The 14,664-nt window shown below is 44.0% G+C and overlaps 1 protein-coding gene and 1 pseudogene across 2 annotated transcripts in view; both read left to right on the forward strand.

The window, feature by feature from the left end:
• The window catches only part of col28a1b (collagen, type XXVIII, alpha 1b), a 39,329-nt gene that overhangs the window by 5,395 nt on the left and 19,270 nt on the right, over positions 1-14,664 (forward strand). The gene's annotated exons all lie outside the window — the stretch shown is intronic.
• LOC146971541 (lipoamide acyltransferase component of branched-chain alpha-keto acid dehydrogenase complex, mitochondrial-like) lies at positions 1,014-14,607 on the forward strand (annotated as a pseudogene). Its single transcript, XR_015037850.1, has 11 exons — positions 1,014-1,061; positions 2,084-2,216; positions 4,036-4,111; positions 5,664-5,845; positions 6,590-6,717; positions 7,582-7,844; positions 10,826-10,990; positions 11,104-11,181; positions 13,233-13,423; positions 13,512-13,583; positions 14,455-14,607. The product of XR_015037850.1 is annotated as a lipoamide acyltransferase component of branched-chain alpha-keto acid dehydrogenase complex, mitochondrial-like (transcript).

The raw sequence follows: 14,664 nt of genomic DNA on the forward strand, positions 1-14,664 counted from the left end.
TACCTTTCCCCCGCTATAACGCCGTTACTGTTACTGACAATAAAATGCACCGTTACTTGACTCAAGAAGTACCATCATTTTTTTTCAGTCCATTAACCGACTAGTAGAAAAAAAAAAACATGTATCTGGAACGAACCAACTCCAGAGTTGGGAGGGAGGTTACTGGGATGAGTTCAAGTAATTTGACATATTTCAGCATTTTATATTAAAAAAAGCAACGCAGTTGTTACTTTTATTACAGTATGTAGTAATTCAGTTACTAACTCAGTTACTTCTTGGTATAGGGCTGCAGCTAACAATTATTTTCATTATCAATTAATCTGTTGATTATGTAAACGATTAATCGATTAGTTGTTTGGTCAATAAAATGTTTTAAAAAATGTTGAAAAATATCAATCAGTGTTTCTCAAACCACCAGACGACGTCCTCACATGTCTTGTTTTGTCCACAAACCAAAGAGAGACTCAGTTTATTGTCATAAAGGAACAAAGAAACCAGAAATATTCACATTGAAGAAGCTGCAATCAGAGAATTTGGACTTTTTTTCTTAAGAAACTACTCAAACTGATTATTAGATTATCAAAATAGTTGATAATTAATCGATTATTGTTTGATTAATCCAGTAATTTTGTTTTTTTTTATATCATAAATTACGGCCTTGTCTGATGTGAGTGTTTGTCTCTGCTGGTCCTGCCGGGCTGTCTGGTCCAGCTCAACCTGGTCCAGGAGGGGCAGCTCCACCGGACCGGACTGCAGAAGATCCCTCACATCATCTCCAGCTTCCAGAACCTCCTGTGCTCGATCTGTCCCGCAACGGCGTCTCTGAAATCCCAAACAGATCGGTCAGTAGTACCAACGACAGGTCAAAGACCGACCCTGTAGCCGGTCTCACCATGTGTCCTCCTGGTTCTGGTTCTGGTCTCAGGGATGTTGACGCGGCTCAGAGAGCTGATGCTGAGCTACAACCGAGTGCGGTGGTTCCCGAGGAGCTGAGCGGCTGTGAGAGTCTGGAGAGACTGGAGCTGGCCATGAACCGGGAGCTGGACCACCTCCCTGACCAGGTACGGACCAGGGGCCGGATAGGAGTCGACTTATGAGTAAAACAAATTATTGACTGAAAGATGCATTAAATTAAAAAAAACAAACCGAGTTCACTTCATGCACGCGCACCTGCGTCCGCGTGACGTCACAGCGTCGCACCTGGAACAGCGTGAAGAGAAAGTGAAGCAGCTGAGATTCTGACGTCACTTGAAGTCTCTTTTTTTTGTCTGTAGTGTTGTTGTTGTTGTTGTTGTTGTTTAATTCTTACTGTCTATCCGTTAAAGTTGCGTTATTTAAAGGGATAGTTCAACATTTTGGCAGATTTCTTATCACCATAACCCTCTATAGTCATAGCAGTAGGTTCATCACCTTTAATTATTCGGTGCATGTTGTTTTGAGATCGGCGGGGCAGAGACGTGAGCTGAGCTGCTCAGTGAACACAGTCAAACTCATCAAATAAATACACAATCCAACAACTCACAACACAACGCTCTGGAGGACAAGTTGTTGAGCTGCACATTCACCACGCTATGAGATAATAACACAACGTTACCAGACAGAGTTGTTTTAGAGGGAAATTCATGCAAAACCGCTGATGCGTGTTGCCTTCAGGGACAGTTTTTCATCAACAGTCTCTGTATTTCCCTCTAAAACAACTCTGTGTGGTAACGTTGTGTTATTATCTCATAGCGTGGTGAATGTGCAGGTCACAACTTGTCCACCAGAGCGTTGTGGAGTTGTTGGATTGTGTATTTGATGAGTTTGATGAGGGAAACCAAGAAATCCCATGAGCTCTGAGCAGCTTTATTTAGCATTAGAGGGAAATGCAGCCGGAACTACATTCCAGACACGGCTGCTGGGCGGAGGGATTTCAGAAGAGAAAGTAGTTCAGAGTATTTGCTTCATGTGTCGTAATGTTACATAATTATACATTATTATTTCATAGCTATCCCTTTAATCTCAGGCTACAAAGAGTCCAGGTGTTCAGGTGTCTGACCGTGTGTGTGTGTGTGTGTGTGTGTGTGTGTTCTCCCCCGGTCAGCTGACTCAGCAGTACCGCCGCCGGTGTTTCCGGCTGCAGAGCTTCAGACCGGTCCGGACCGCTCCGCCGCTTGTCTCCACATGTGACCGGAGCCTCCAGATGTTCAGCAGGAGGACGCTGCACTCCACCGCGGGTGAGTCCAGAACCAGAACCAGAACCAGAACCAGAACCAGACCTGGACCCTGGTGGTCTTCAAACTAAAACCTTTTTTAGTTCATTCTCAGGGTTTTCTATTTTATTATTTTAAAGGGACAACGAGGAGTTTTGGAAAAGCGAAGTGTTTTCACCACCACTAATAATAACAAAATAACGATAGAGACAAAACGATATATTTATTGAAAATGGACCATTAACAAGTGGAAACGTAGATTCATCCACATTAACGTGAGACTTTTTTATATCCAAATAGAAACTCCTCGTTGTCCCTTTAACACGTTTGACAGATCTGGTTCGTCCAGATTCAGGTTTTCAGGAATTGAGGAAGTCGTCCGGTGTCGAGTATCCTCCTGGTTTCTGCTGATGGACTCAGAGAATCCAGACCAGCAGGTTTTTATGACTCGGAAGATTAAAATCTGTGTTTCTGTCGGGCCCTGGTTCTGACTGAGTCGTCAGGCAGTGATGATGATGATTATGGGATGCTTCCCTCCAGCCGATACCAGATCATAAACCTGCCCACACCGACACCGACCGCTAACTGGATGAGAGAATAATAACCCTCCATGTCCTGTATTTATGATCTTGTGGCATCACTTGAAGAAATAAAACCATTTATACTGAAATAAATAAATACAATCAAGATTTTAAAGGAATAGTTCACCAGAAAATTAAATTCAGTGTATTAGATTAATAGGGCCCGACACAGAAATGTCCATAAAACTACACAAAAACCATTTTATATTCCTCCTTACTGCTTGTTCGCCGCAATCCAAATATCCTGAAGGGAGATAGTCCAGAGTTTACACTAAACTATGTAAATCAGGACATTTTTACAGCCTACACAGTCCTTGATTGAATTTGCCTGGGGCGCGCTCTTGTGTTCACGCGTTGCACGTGATGCATCCATTTGCGCTACGGAAGCCGCCACAGACAAAAATTGTCTTTTATCTTTAAAAGTATCAATTGCAGATCCCTCTTGTTTTTGTGTGTCGCTCAGAAACTTGGCAGGATGTAAAAACCGATGTGTGGTTACTATCCTGCCACTAGGTTTGTTCGGTATACCGGTACTAGAGTGGTACCGGGTACTGACGCATTTAAAACGGTACCATACTGCGCTTCAATTTCAGAGTCAATTTGGTCTACATAATGGGAAACAATAGGTGTGTGTTTGAGTAACATGAACGTTTGTGTTTCATTCTATAAACTACTGATAACAATTTCTCCCAAAAATGACAACTGGTCAAAATAACAAAAAAGATGCAGTGTTTTCAGACCTCAAATAATACTAAGAAAACAAGTTGATATTCATTTTTAAACAGACCACTAATGTTTTAATTTAGGAAGAGTTCAGATTAATATAGATGGAAATTTAATCCTGCAGCAGCAGTGACTGTTTACTGATTTACTGATTACTGATGCATATGTTATAGTTCTAAGATTTTCTATTAAAATAAAGCCAATAATGACATTTTTGTGTTCTCTTTTTATTTGGAAAAGTACCGAAAAGTATCGAAAAACATGTGGTTACCGATACCGGTACCAAAATGTTGGTATCGTGACAACACTACCTGCCACTAAGCAAGTGGCCGTCCGCGTACGTAGTGTTTGGGGTTCAGGCAGGTGAAGCTGCTCCCGCTCGGTGGTTGAACGCTGTGTGTTTCCTGATCGCGCTTTGAGAGCGCGACGATCAACAATCGACCTGTTCAGGCTCCAGATATCGGCCGATTGATCGGAGCATCCCTGATGATGATGATGATGATGATGATGATGATGACGTCGCTGTGTTTCTCCTGCAGTGAGTCGAGGACCCATCGTCCAGTTCAAGCTGTCGGACATCGGGGAGGGGATCATGGAGGTGACGGTGAAGGAGTGGTAGGTACCAACTAAAACTTTAACGAAAACCTTTCGTTCAGTACGTTTACATGCAGAGCTTAATCCAGCTAGGCTCAAAATTCGATTTTGGCGTCAAGTCGGACTTCTGTCCTTGTCTCAATATACATGCAACTGAGAAGATCTAATTAACTGATGGGTCCCGCCTCCTCAAGCGGCGTCACCTGTTGTTTCAGCAGGTTAATACGCCGCCTGTCCTGTTGACTTCTCTGTCACCTCCTAAAAAACTGAATATAAACAACTTATAAGCTTAATAATAAATTCTCAACTGCAGTTCCCGACCAGACGCGTCAGTCTGGGCCGGATTCACGCTGAGAATAGGATACAGGCTTCCTCTTTTCTCTCTCTCTCTCTCTTTAATAAAACACTCTTGCTGGTGGCGCTGTGTGAAATGACGACTTTATTCCGTGACTAATTGGTAATGAGAACATAAATTTAAGAAGCACTGACAAACAAAAACTAAAACAAAATCTCTGTTCATTATGAAGTAATGAGTAAAAACGTGATGAAAAAGCTGAGGCTGAGCGGCCGGACATTCTGGATTACAACCATCCTCAATGTATCTACAGGAGCCTTAGCGCGTTATTCACGCCGTAAGATGACCAAACATATGAGACGTCTTACCGCAGAATAAACGACACGAGCCGCTCCGTTTCTCCTCCACTTTCTGACGTCGGATCTTTTATATACAGGCTATGTTGGATCATAAAACATGACCTGAGACAGGCGACCTGACCGGGCCAAACTCATCTCATGAACCGCTGGCTCCACACGTTCACAATCACTTCATTTACCATCGGCTCCATTTCACCACATTTCCTCCCTCTTTTCTAACTTTCACTTTGTAATTCTTCCCTTTAGCGTTAGCAGCAGCTCAAACTAACTAGCTCCATGCTGTGTAGCCTGTTAAACGACAGAGAGACAAACCGCTTATTTCTACCGTGTGATATCAAGGAAATATTTTTTTTTTCACGATCTCGTTTTATCTACAGCCGTATTTGCAGCTCAGTGAAAGCTAACTGGCAACCCGGAGTCTGAAACGCCACGGACGCTGTGACAGGGAGAAAGCGCTGGGTGCGACACATTCCAACCATAGAAATTCAAAACATAAACAATTTTTTAATGCGAATTTCTTGGCAGAAGGATTGTTGTTGGTGAGTTCATCATGTTACATGAACATTATTCCTGAGTCTCTGTGACATATTAGGAGGATTTTACAGCCAGTTGCTTTAGATTTCTTACATATTGTACCTTTAACTAAATCCAGTCTTTGGTGAGTGACTCAGACTAAAATGAAAATAAATATTCATGTAAAAATGAAGACTGGTAGGAACTCAGAACCAGAACTACAGAACATAAACACAAACACTGAGACCAGTGAATTCACCACAGACCCATTAGACCAGTTCAGGTCCTGGTCCTGAGACCAGTTCAGGTCCTGGTGCTGAGACCAGTTCAGGTCCTGGTCTCTGCCAGTCAGCCCCAGTTCAGGTCCTGGTCCAGCTGAGCCCGGTGTGTCTGTCCTGTCCCTCAGGTACGTGAAGGAGGGGGACAAGGTGTCCCAGTTCGACAGCATCTGTGAGGTCCAGAGCGACAAGGCGTCCGTCACCATCACCAGCCGCTACGACGGCGTCATCAAGAGGCTCTACTACGACGTGGACGCCACGGCGCTGGTGGGGAAACCGCTGGTCGACATCGAGACCGAGTCCAGCTCAGGTGAGACCGAGTCCAGTTTTATGTTTCTCTTAGCGGATTCACACTGGCACGGTTCTGGTTCTGGCTCTGGTTCGGTTCTGGAGTCTCAGGCCTGGACTACACGTATATGGATATTTTTTTAAGCGGATATTTTCGTCTTCGTTTTAAAAAAAAACTCTGTCCACACCACAGAAATATCTCTGTCCATATAAAGAGGCAAAACTGGTAAACGATTTCTCCGTTTATGTGGGTGAATTTGCTGTGTTCATTGTGGTTATTTTTAGGAGATAAATGTCGGTCTCATTGATGAAATCTAACAATTGTGGCAGTAGCATTATTTGTTTGAATGAAAAGTGAAGCTTCCCGTGTGGACAGAGCAGTGCTGCCTCTGGGCTCTGTCTGTACGTAAGTTACAGAAATCACCACATTTACATCAATAAATAAATGTTTTACAATGAACCGATCAGTCTGCATTAAGTTTTATTTTACTAAGCTACTGTATACAACATGGTTACGGTTTCCTGCTGCTTTCCTGCTCGTCTTAAGTGACTTGCCCACTGATGATGTCACGGTTCGCAAGGAAAAACCAACTATTTTTTGGTTCCGCTGCGAACCGACTTTTCAGGTTCCGAACCAATTATTTTTCCAGTCTGAACGCGCCGGCCGGTTCAAAGTTGCTTTCGGGAACCAGTGTGAAACCGCTATCTGTGTTCTGTTTGTGGTTTTGGTTGTGGTTCTGGTTCTGACCGGTCCGTCTGTGTTCAGAGGTGATCCAGGAGGAGGACGTGGTGGAGACGCCGGCGATGGCGCGGGAGGAGCACACACACCAGGAGATCAAAGGTCACAAGACTCAGGCCACGCCGGCCGTCAGACGCCTCGCCATCGAGAACAACGTGAGTCCGTCCACGTCCACGCCGGTCCGGTCGTTAGGACTGAGACTGGTTTTAACCCTTCACCTGCTGGGATGTGCAGAGTATTGATACTGTAACAATGTATGTCTTAGGCTGTCTTTACACTGCATGGTTCAAGTGGCCTAATTCCGATTTTTTCCTCTCATGTGGCTCAGATCGGATCTGTAACATGAACGTGTAAACGGGAAAAATGCGCATGGATCGGATATTGTCAGATCAGATTCAGGCCCCTGTTATATGTGGGAATAAATCAGATACAAACCGGATATTTGCCAATACGTCTGCAGTCTAAACAGACAGATCGGATCTTTCCTGGCAATGCGTGTCATACGTCATCAATGATAATAATTAATTCTCATGCCCACGCGTCTCGCTGAACCTCTGTAGCCCGTGAATGACACATGGACTGACCTGGACTACCATGGCCAGCTGTGGCCAGCTGTGGCCAGCTGTGTTTCATTTTGATGGTGTCATTTATATGTGGATCGAGGGCAAGAGGGAGTGTGAAAAAAGAGAGCACGCGAGATAAACACCAGATTTCACATTTTCCTGCCGGCAAAATCTGAACCGAGCCGATTAGAAATCAAGAGAGGAAAAACAAACTGTGTCCAAGTCAGAGGCTTTGTCCCGGCTACACGAGAGTGACGGAGGATCGGGCGGTGGCACAACAAGAAGCTACAGCAGTAACGTCTGCAATTTCATTTTGAAAGGAGGGAAAACAGACAGAGCTCGAGCAGAGAAGTGAAAGATGTAGAGCAGAAAAGACAGTGCGAGAGAAAAATAGTGTGTGTGTTTTAGTGGTCAGCAGCTAAAGGGTTAACTGTGTTTTTACCGGCGTGTCCTCAGATCAAGCTCAGCGAGGTGGTGGGGACGGGACGGGACGGACGCATCCTGAAGGAGGACATCCTGAACTTCCTGGCCCGGCAGACCGGCGCCATCTTACCTCCCACTCCGTTCCATGAGATCCACACTCCGGGTCCGGGTGCGATTCCCGCTGCTAGCCGCCGCCGCCGCCGCCCGGCCCGCCGCCGCTCCGGCCGCCATCAAGCCCCCGCCCGCCATCCCAAGACCCGTGTTCACCGGGAAGGACGTGACCGAGACCCTCTAAGGTCTTAGGTCATCTCAGCAGTCAGCAACGGGAAACTGTGACATCAGCGAAGGGGTGGGCAATATGGCAAAAATATCATATCATGATTTTTAAAAAATGAAGTCACGATTTCGATTTCATCACGATCTTAAATTGAAAAAAGAAAAACAGACAATTGAGGCCAAAGAACCTTTCTGAACAGATTTTAATCTAAATAGTTGCAGTTTTGCCAACATGTGCAAAAACACACACACTCTGATAAAGTACACTCTTGCAACATAAGAGGTAGCTTTTAATAAACATGAAAGTAAAATATCAATGAAGACATTACTGTTTGTTTTATTCAACACAGTCATTTTAACAGGATTTTAAGTATAACAAAACACTAAATAGCTGATTGAAAAGGGTCAAATAAAAATACAAACTAAAGTAACTGTTGTTATCTCTTTTAGCAAACTTTGAAAATGTCCTTTGTTTGCGCTTTGCAGCATAGAACAGCAATTTATAGAATGTGCCCCAGACGATCCTACGATCTCTGCACTTTGGCGGATCGTCTACACACTCTAATCCTTCATGATCTAATATCGCCATAATCGCCCAGCCCTACATCAGTGCAGACTTTAGAGACTCTGAGATTATTGACCATGAGCTGATCAATCAATCACTAAGTCGGTTAGTACTGGTTCTTTAAAGGGCGTAGGTTTGACACAGACCCAGATGGTGGTATAAGAATTGCAGAAAAACCTGACCTTTAGCCTTCAGTAGACTGTGAATACTGTTTTCCTTCTTTATGACTGTAACACTAATAGTAAGAGTAGTGAGTCCGAGGAATAGTATGACACCAATATCTAAGCCCTAAGTTCAGTGGGAGGATTTATAAGCAAAACACAAGTGTTAAATTTTAGACAATAACTGGGTGCATTTATTCACCATAGAAAAATAGAAACACTTCTCTCAATAAGGTCTAATTCACCTCTATGTTATGCTTTGACAAAATGATAAAACCAAATACAGTAGACCAAGTTCAAGTGAAATTAAATGTACCTCTGTTTACCTCAGAGCTCTGTAAGATATCACAAATAAGAAAGAAAACACAATGATTCAATTGGCCAATGTAAAGTACTGTACCCGGGTACTGAAAATAATAAACTTAAATGAAATCACCTCCACTGTAAAGTGGGATCTTCCTCACAAAAGGAAATTAGTCCTTCAGTTCAGTTGCAGTCTTTCAAGTTCAGTTTAGTCAAGTCAAAAGTTTCAATGTCTCCTTTTCGGTTAGTTCAGTCTCAGTTCAGTTATGTAGGGGCCCCCTTTTTTATGTTGTTTTGTCAAGTTTCTTATCTGGAATCCAGTTGAAGCTGTCCTGTTGTTTCTCGATCCACGGAGTGGCTCCACTTGCAGCTGTAGTAGCGGCCTGGCTGCCGCTCACCCGCTGAACCCACCGCGAGTCGCCGTTGTCTCCTCTCAGAAGTCAACCATAAAAAAAACCAACCTGCATAGTGCACAGTTTAACCTTAGTTAAAGTCCATATTGATTCTTTAAACTATGCAGCATTAGTAAAACCTAACAGCTCGTTTTTCTCTGATATCTTTTTCATCTTTACTTTTTTTTCACACAGTCACAACAGAATACATATGCCTTCAAGAAAATAAAACTTAAAAGGCTATTTTTCTGTTAGCAGTATTTCTTTTACATCTTGAAATCAACAGCGATATGCATTTTCCAAACACATCACGTTTCTCCGATTGTTTTTTTTTCATCATTCACGGTCATTGAAATTAGCTCAGGCTAACACAGTTAAAGCTAACACTGAAAACACAACACACTCACCGGAGAATAGTCATCAAAACACACTAGTTAGTTATCCTCCTTAATCTTCTGGCAACACAACGTCGTCCCGAACAACTTTAACCTTTTCTCGGACAGCAAAAACATAAAACTTAACGGATATATCAACATTCACTCCACGCTGCTCACGAAAAGCTGCATTCACACTTGCATTCATCTTGTTTTTGTTCACTTCCTCCTTCTTCCTCATTTCTACCGCTGATTTCTGGACCCACTGGTGAGCGTAATACGCCACCTTGTGGACATTTATATGCTACTACATGCAAAAATCACAACACTTAAAACCATATACACTATGTTAAATTTATGGGGGCTACATGACCTTGAGGTGCATCTAGGTGACCACAATTTTACTGATTTAAATTCATACGGGAAGCAAGTTGTTGGCAAACACATCGAGGCACTGTCCTCTGGCTTCTGCAAGACACAAGTCTCGTCTATTGGTGTATTAATCCACGTTCGATAGGTATTATAGTTTTTGATCAGTCACTGTTTAATGACCATGACCCTATTTGGAGAAGTGTTGAGATTATAATGGGTGTGTATTGGGTGGAATGTTCGTGTCAGAGTGGGAGAAGTTGCCAGAAATTGTCTGAATTTTTCTCTTTCCACGCTGCTCACGGGCACAATTTACACTCTACACACATAATCTTTTCCACAGTTGTAGACAAACTTGTCCTCTCTCTAACAATGTGTTCATCAAAGCAGAGAGACTTACAGAATTTAAACTGTGAGCCTCTCATTGCGGCCAGGTCTCTTCCTGCCGCCCATTGACTCTAATACAAAGATTTTCTGAGAGAAGCAGAGGGGACCCCTGTTTATAACTTGCAAATGTTTCTAAAATATTTACTGTAGAAACACCAAAGTCATATCAAAGTGTTCAGGAAGTCTTTACGACGACCACGGTCTGCTTCTTCTTCTGATAGTAGCTACCGTTTTCTCAGAATCAGCCCAAATGTGAGACCAGCACAGAGGCAGAAAATCACCCTTTTTCTCTACATTTCGTATGTTTGTGTCACTGAAAACGTCTGACCCAGATAAAAAAGTTCTTGGTTTGAAAGTCTGTCCCAACTGAATTTTTAGCTGAATATCCCTTTAACAGTAGATCAGACCTGATATGGCTCAGATAATCAGTAATCAGCTGTCATTGATCAGGTTTCCACAAAGCGATGGTGAAGACGATGACGGCCGCTCTGATGATCCCTCACTTCGGCTACTGTGACGAGGTCGACCTGAGCCGCCTGGTGGCGCTGCGGCGGAGCTCCGGCCCCTCGCCGAGGGCCGGGGGTCAAACACAGCTTCATGCCCTTCTTCATCAAGGTACGGTTCTGAGTGGCGGGGCGTGGGGGCGGGGCTTGGCGGGGGCGACCTTGATGCTGATTGGTCACGTGATGTTTGATGCTGACGTTGATGCTGTGCTCTCATTGGCTCAGGCTGCCTCTCTGGGACTCCTGCACTTCCCCATCCTGAACTCCTCATTGGACCAGAGCTGTCAGAACATCACCTACAAGGTACGACCCGGACTGGACACTTTCTACATTGTAGATTCAAACTTTTTCTTTAAGAACCCAGTTGTTTCAATCCGTTGTTTTGCCATCCAGGATCACGTAATCCATCTTTACCTTTACCCCAGTTGTGCAGAGCAGATACAAGCTTCTCTAGATGACCAAATCCAGATAATGAGTGTTATAAATGTGTAAACAACAGGTAGAACAGCAGCATGGAGACACTCAGAGTGGATTTATTTGAAAATGGGATGTTTGTGTTGTTTCCTCTGCTGTTTGTTGTTTCTTCAATGTCGTTTACACAGCCAGACCTCATCTGACAACGAGTGTTGCCACGATACCAACATGACGGTACCGGTATCGGTACCAAAATGATTTTCAATACTTTTCGATACTTTTTGGTACTTTTCCAAATAAAAAGAGAACACAGAACATGTCATTATTGGCTTTTATTTTAATAGAAAATCTTAGAACTATAATATATGTATCAGTAAATAATCAGTAAATCAATAAACAATCACTGCTGCAGGATTAAAATTGAAATTTCCATCAATATTAATCTGAACTCTTCCTAAATTAAAACATTAGTGGTCTGTTTAAAAATCAAGGGTTAGGGTCAACTTCTTTGCATTATTTGAGGTATGAAAACACTGCATCTTTTTTTGTTATTTTGACCAGTTGTAATTTTTGGGAGAAATTGTTATCAGTAAGTTTATAGAATGAAACACAGACGTTCATGTTACTCAAACACACACACCTATTGTTTCCCATATGTAGACAATGTGTGGCGCAGCGCCACAGAATCAAAACCAAGACACAAATTGATTGAACGCAATATCGTTCCGTTAATTCATCTCCGCATAGCACTCTTGCGCTGTGTTCACACACAACACACACACACAGAGAGAGAGAGAAGCGAGCATGCATGCCAGTGGTGTGCGGTAAAAATGAAACTTACCAACCAGCAGTGTTTCCTATTAATTAACGAGTCTGTGGCGGCCCGTCTCTCACGTGCTCGCTGGTGCACACACACACAAAGACGGGTCAAAGTTTCCTGATCCGACTAAACAGTTCTGATCAACACAAACTGAAGGTTTGATCCAGATTAAAACAGAGACTGGATCACGTGATCTGGTTTTAGTTTTTGCAATAACCCGTTTTCATGGTTTTATCCGATCAAACTGGGCACTTTTAGTTAGGGGCACGGGCAAAGACAGCGAGGCTCTGTCCTCTGACTTCTGCAAGACACAACTCTCGTTTATTGGTGTATTAATTCACGTTTTTCGATAGGTATTATAGTTTTTGATCAATCACTGTTTAATGACCATGATCATATTTGGAGAAGTGTTGTGATTATAATGGGTGTGTATTTCGCAGAATGTTCAGGCAAGCGTGGGTGACATCATTTTTCTCATTTTCCACGCTGCTTTCAGCCACAAATTACACTCTACACACATGATTTTTTCCACATTTGTACACAAACGTGTCCTCTCTCTAACAATGTGTTCATCGAAGCAGAGAGACATACAAAATTTAAACTGTGAGCCTCTCATTGCGGCCAGGTCTCTTCCTGCCAGCCCATTGACTCTAATACAAAGAGAAGCAGGAGGGACCCCTGTTTATAACTTGCAAGTGTTTCCAAAATATTTACTGTAGAAACACCAAAATCATACCAAAGTGTTCAGGAAATCCTTACGACGACCACGGTCTGCGTCTTTTTCTGATAGGAGCTACCATTTGGTCAGAATAAGCCCAAATGTGAGACCAGCGCAGAGGCAGAAAATAACCCTTTTTCTCTACATTTCGTATGTTTGTGTCACTGAAAACATCTGGCCCCGATAAAAAAGTTCTTGGTTTGAAAGTCTGTCCCAACTGAATTTGTAGCTGAATATCCCTTTAACAGCAGATCAGACCTGTTATGTGTCAGATAATCATTAATCAGTTGTCATTGATCAGGTTTCCCAGAATCCGATCAGATCACTGGGTCTGGATCAGTCTGACCCGGTTACTTCACATCATTTATATCTAATCACCTTGGTGTGTCTCATTGCCCTCAGGCGTCTCACAACATCGGGCTGGCGATGGACACGAGTCAGGGTCTGCTGGTGCCCAACGTGAAGAACGTGCAGCTGCTCAGCGTGTTCGACATCGCCCAGGAGCTGAACCGGCTGCAGACGCTCGGCGCCGTGGGGCAGCTGGGAACGTCGGAGCTGACGGGGGAACGTTCACCCTGTCCAACATCGGATCAGTGAGTCCAGACGCCGCCGCTCTGAGGACGGAGACGGACTCTAGACCCGCTCTAACCACAACCTGTTTCCTCTGTGTGTGTGTTGTAGATCGGAGGGACGTACGCCAAACCAGTCATTCTCCCTCCTGAGGTCGCCATCGGAGCGCTGGGGAAAATGCAGGTGAGTTCCAGACTTTCCCACGGCCCATGAACACACCACAGAGGTCAAAGTACTTAGATAAGCCAAGCCCCGCCCCCTTCCTGTGTGTGTGTGCAGGGTATATAATAAAAAAAGAAAGAAAGGTAATTAGAGTTTAAAGGGATAGTTCAACATTTTGTCAAATTGGCCCATTGCCATAATCCAGAGCAGAGCTGCGAGCTGCTCAGAGCTACGCTACGGAGGCTCATTATGGGATTTCTTTGGTTTCGCTCATCAAACTCATCAAATACACAATCCAACAACTCCACAACGCTCTGGTGGACAAGTTGTGACCTGCACATTCACCACGCTATGAGATAATAACACAACGTTACCACACAGAGTTGTTTTAGAGGGAAATACAGAGACTGTTGATGAAAACTGTCCCTGAAGGCAACACGCATCAGCGGTTTTGCATGAATTTCCCTCTAAAACAACTCTGTCTGGTAACGTTGTGTTATTATCTCATAGCGTGGTGAATGTGCAGCTCACAACTTGTCCACCAGAGCGTTGTGGAGTTGTTGGATTGTGTATTTGATGAGTGTGATGAGGGAAACCAAGAAATCCCATAATGAGCCTCCGTAGCGTAGCTCTGAGCAGCTCACGGCTCTGCTCCGCCGTTCTAAAAATAGCTTGCACCGACAACTAAAGGTAACGAACCTACTGCTATGACTATAGGGATTATGGCAATGGGCCAATTTGCCAAAATGTTGAACTATAAAGTATAAAGCGGGAAAAAAAATCTTCATTTGTTTTGAAAACTTGGGGCCGAATGCTAATTCCAACGCTCTATGTGTGTGTGTGTGTGTGTGTGTGTGTGTGTGTGTGTGTGTGTGTGTGTGTGTGCTCTCAGGTGCTGCCCCGGTTCGGCGCCGGCGGTCACATCATGGCGGTCAGCTGGTCGGCGGATCACCGCATCATCGACGGCGCCACCATGTGCCGCTTCTCCAACCTGGCGCTGGAAAACCTGGAGAACCCGGCCAGCATGGTGCTGGACCTCAAGTGACCGGACCCGACCGGAGGGAACCGGATGGCACCGGAAGAACCGGATGGAACCGGACCG

The sequence above is a fragment of the Trachurus japonicus genome, chromosome 16 (assembly GCF_045865225.1).
Source record: "Trachurus japonicus isolate A0001 chromosome 16, Traja_1.0".
Taxonomy (NCBI): Eukaryota; Metazoa; Chordata; class Actinopteri; order Carangiformes; family Carangidae; genus Trachurus; species Trachurus japonicus.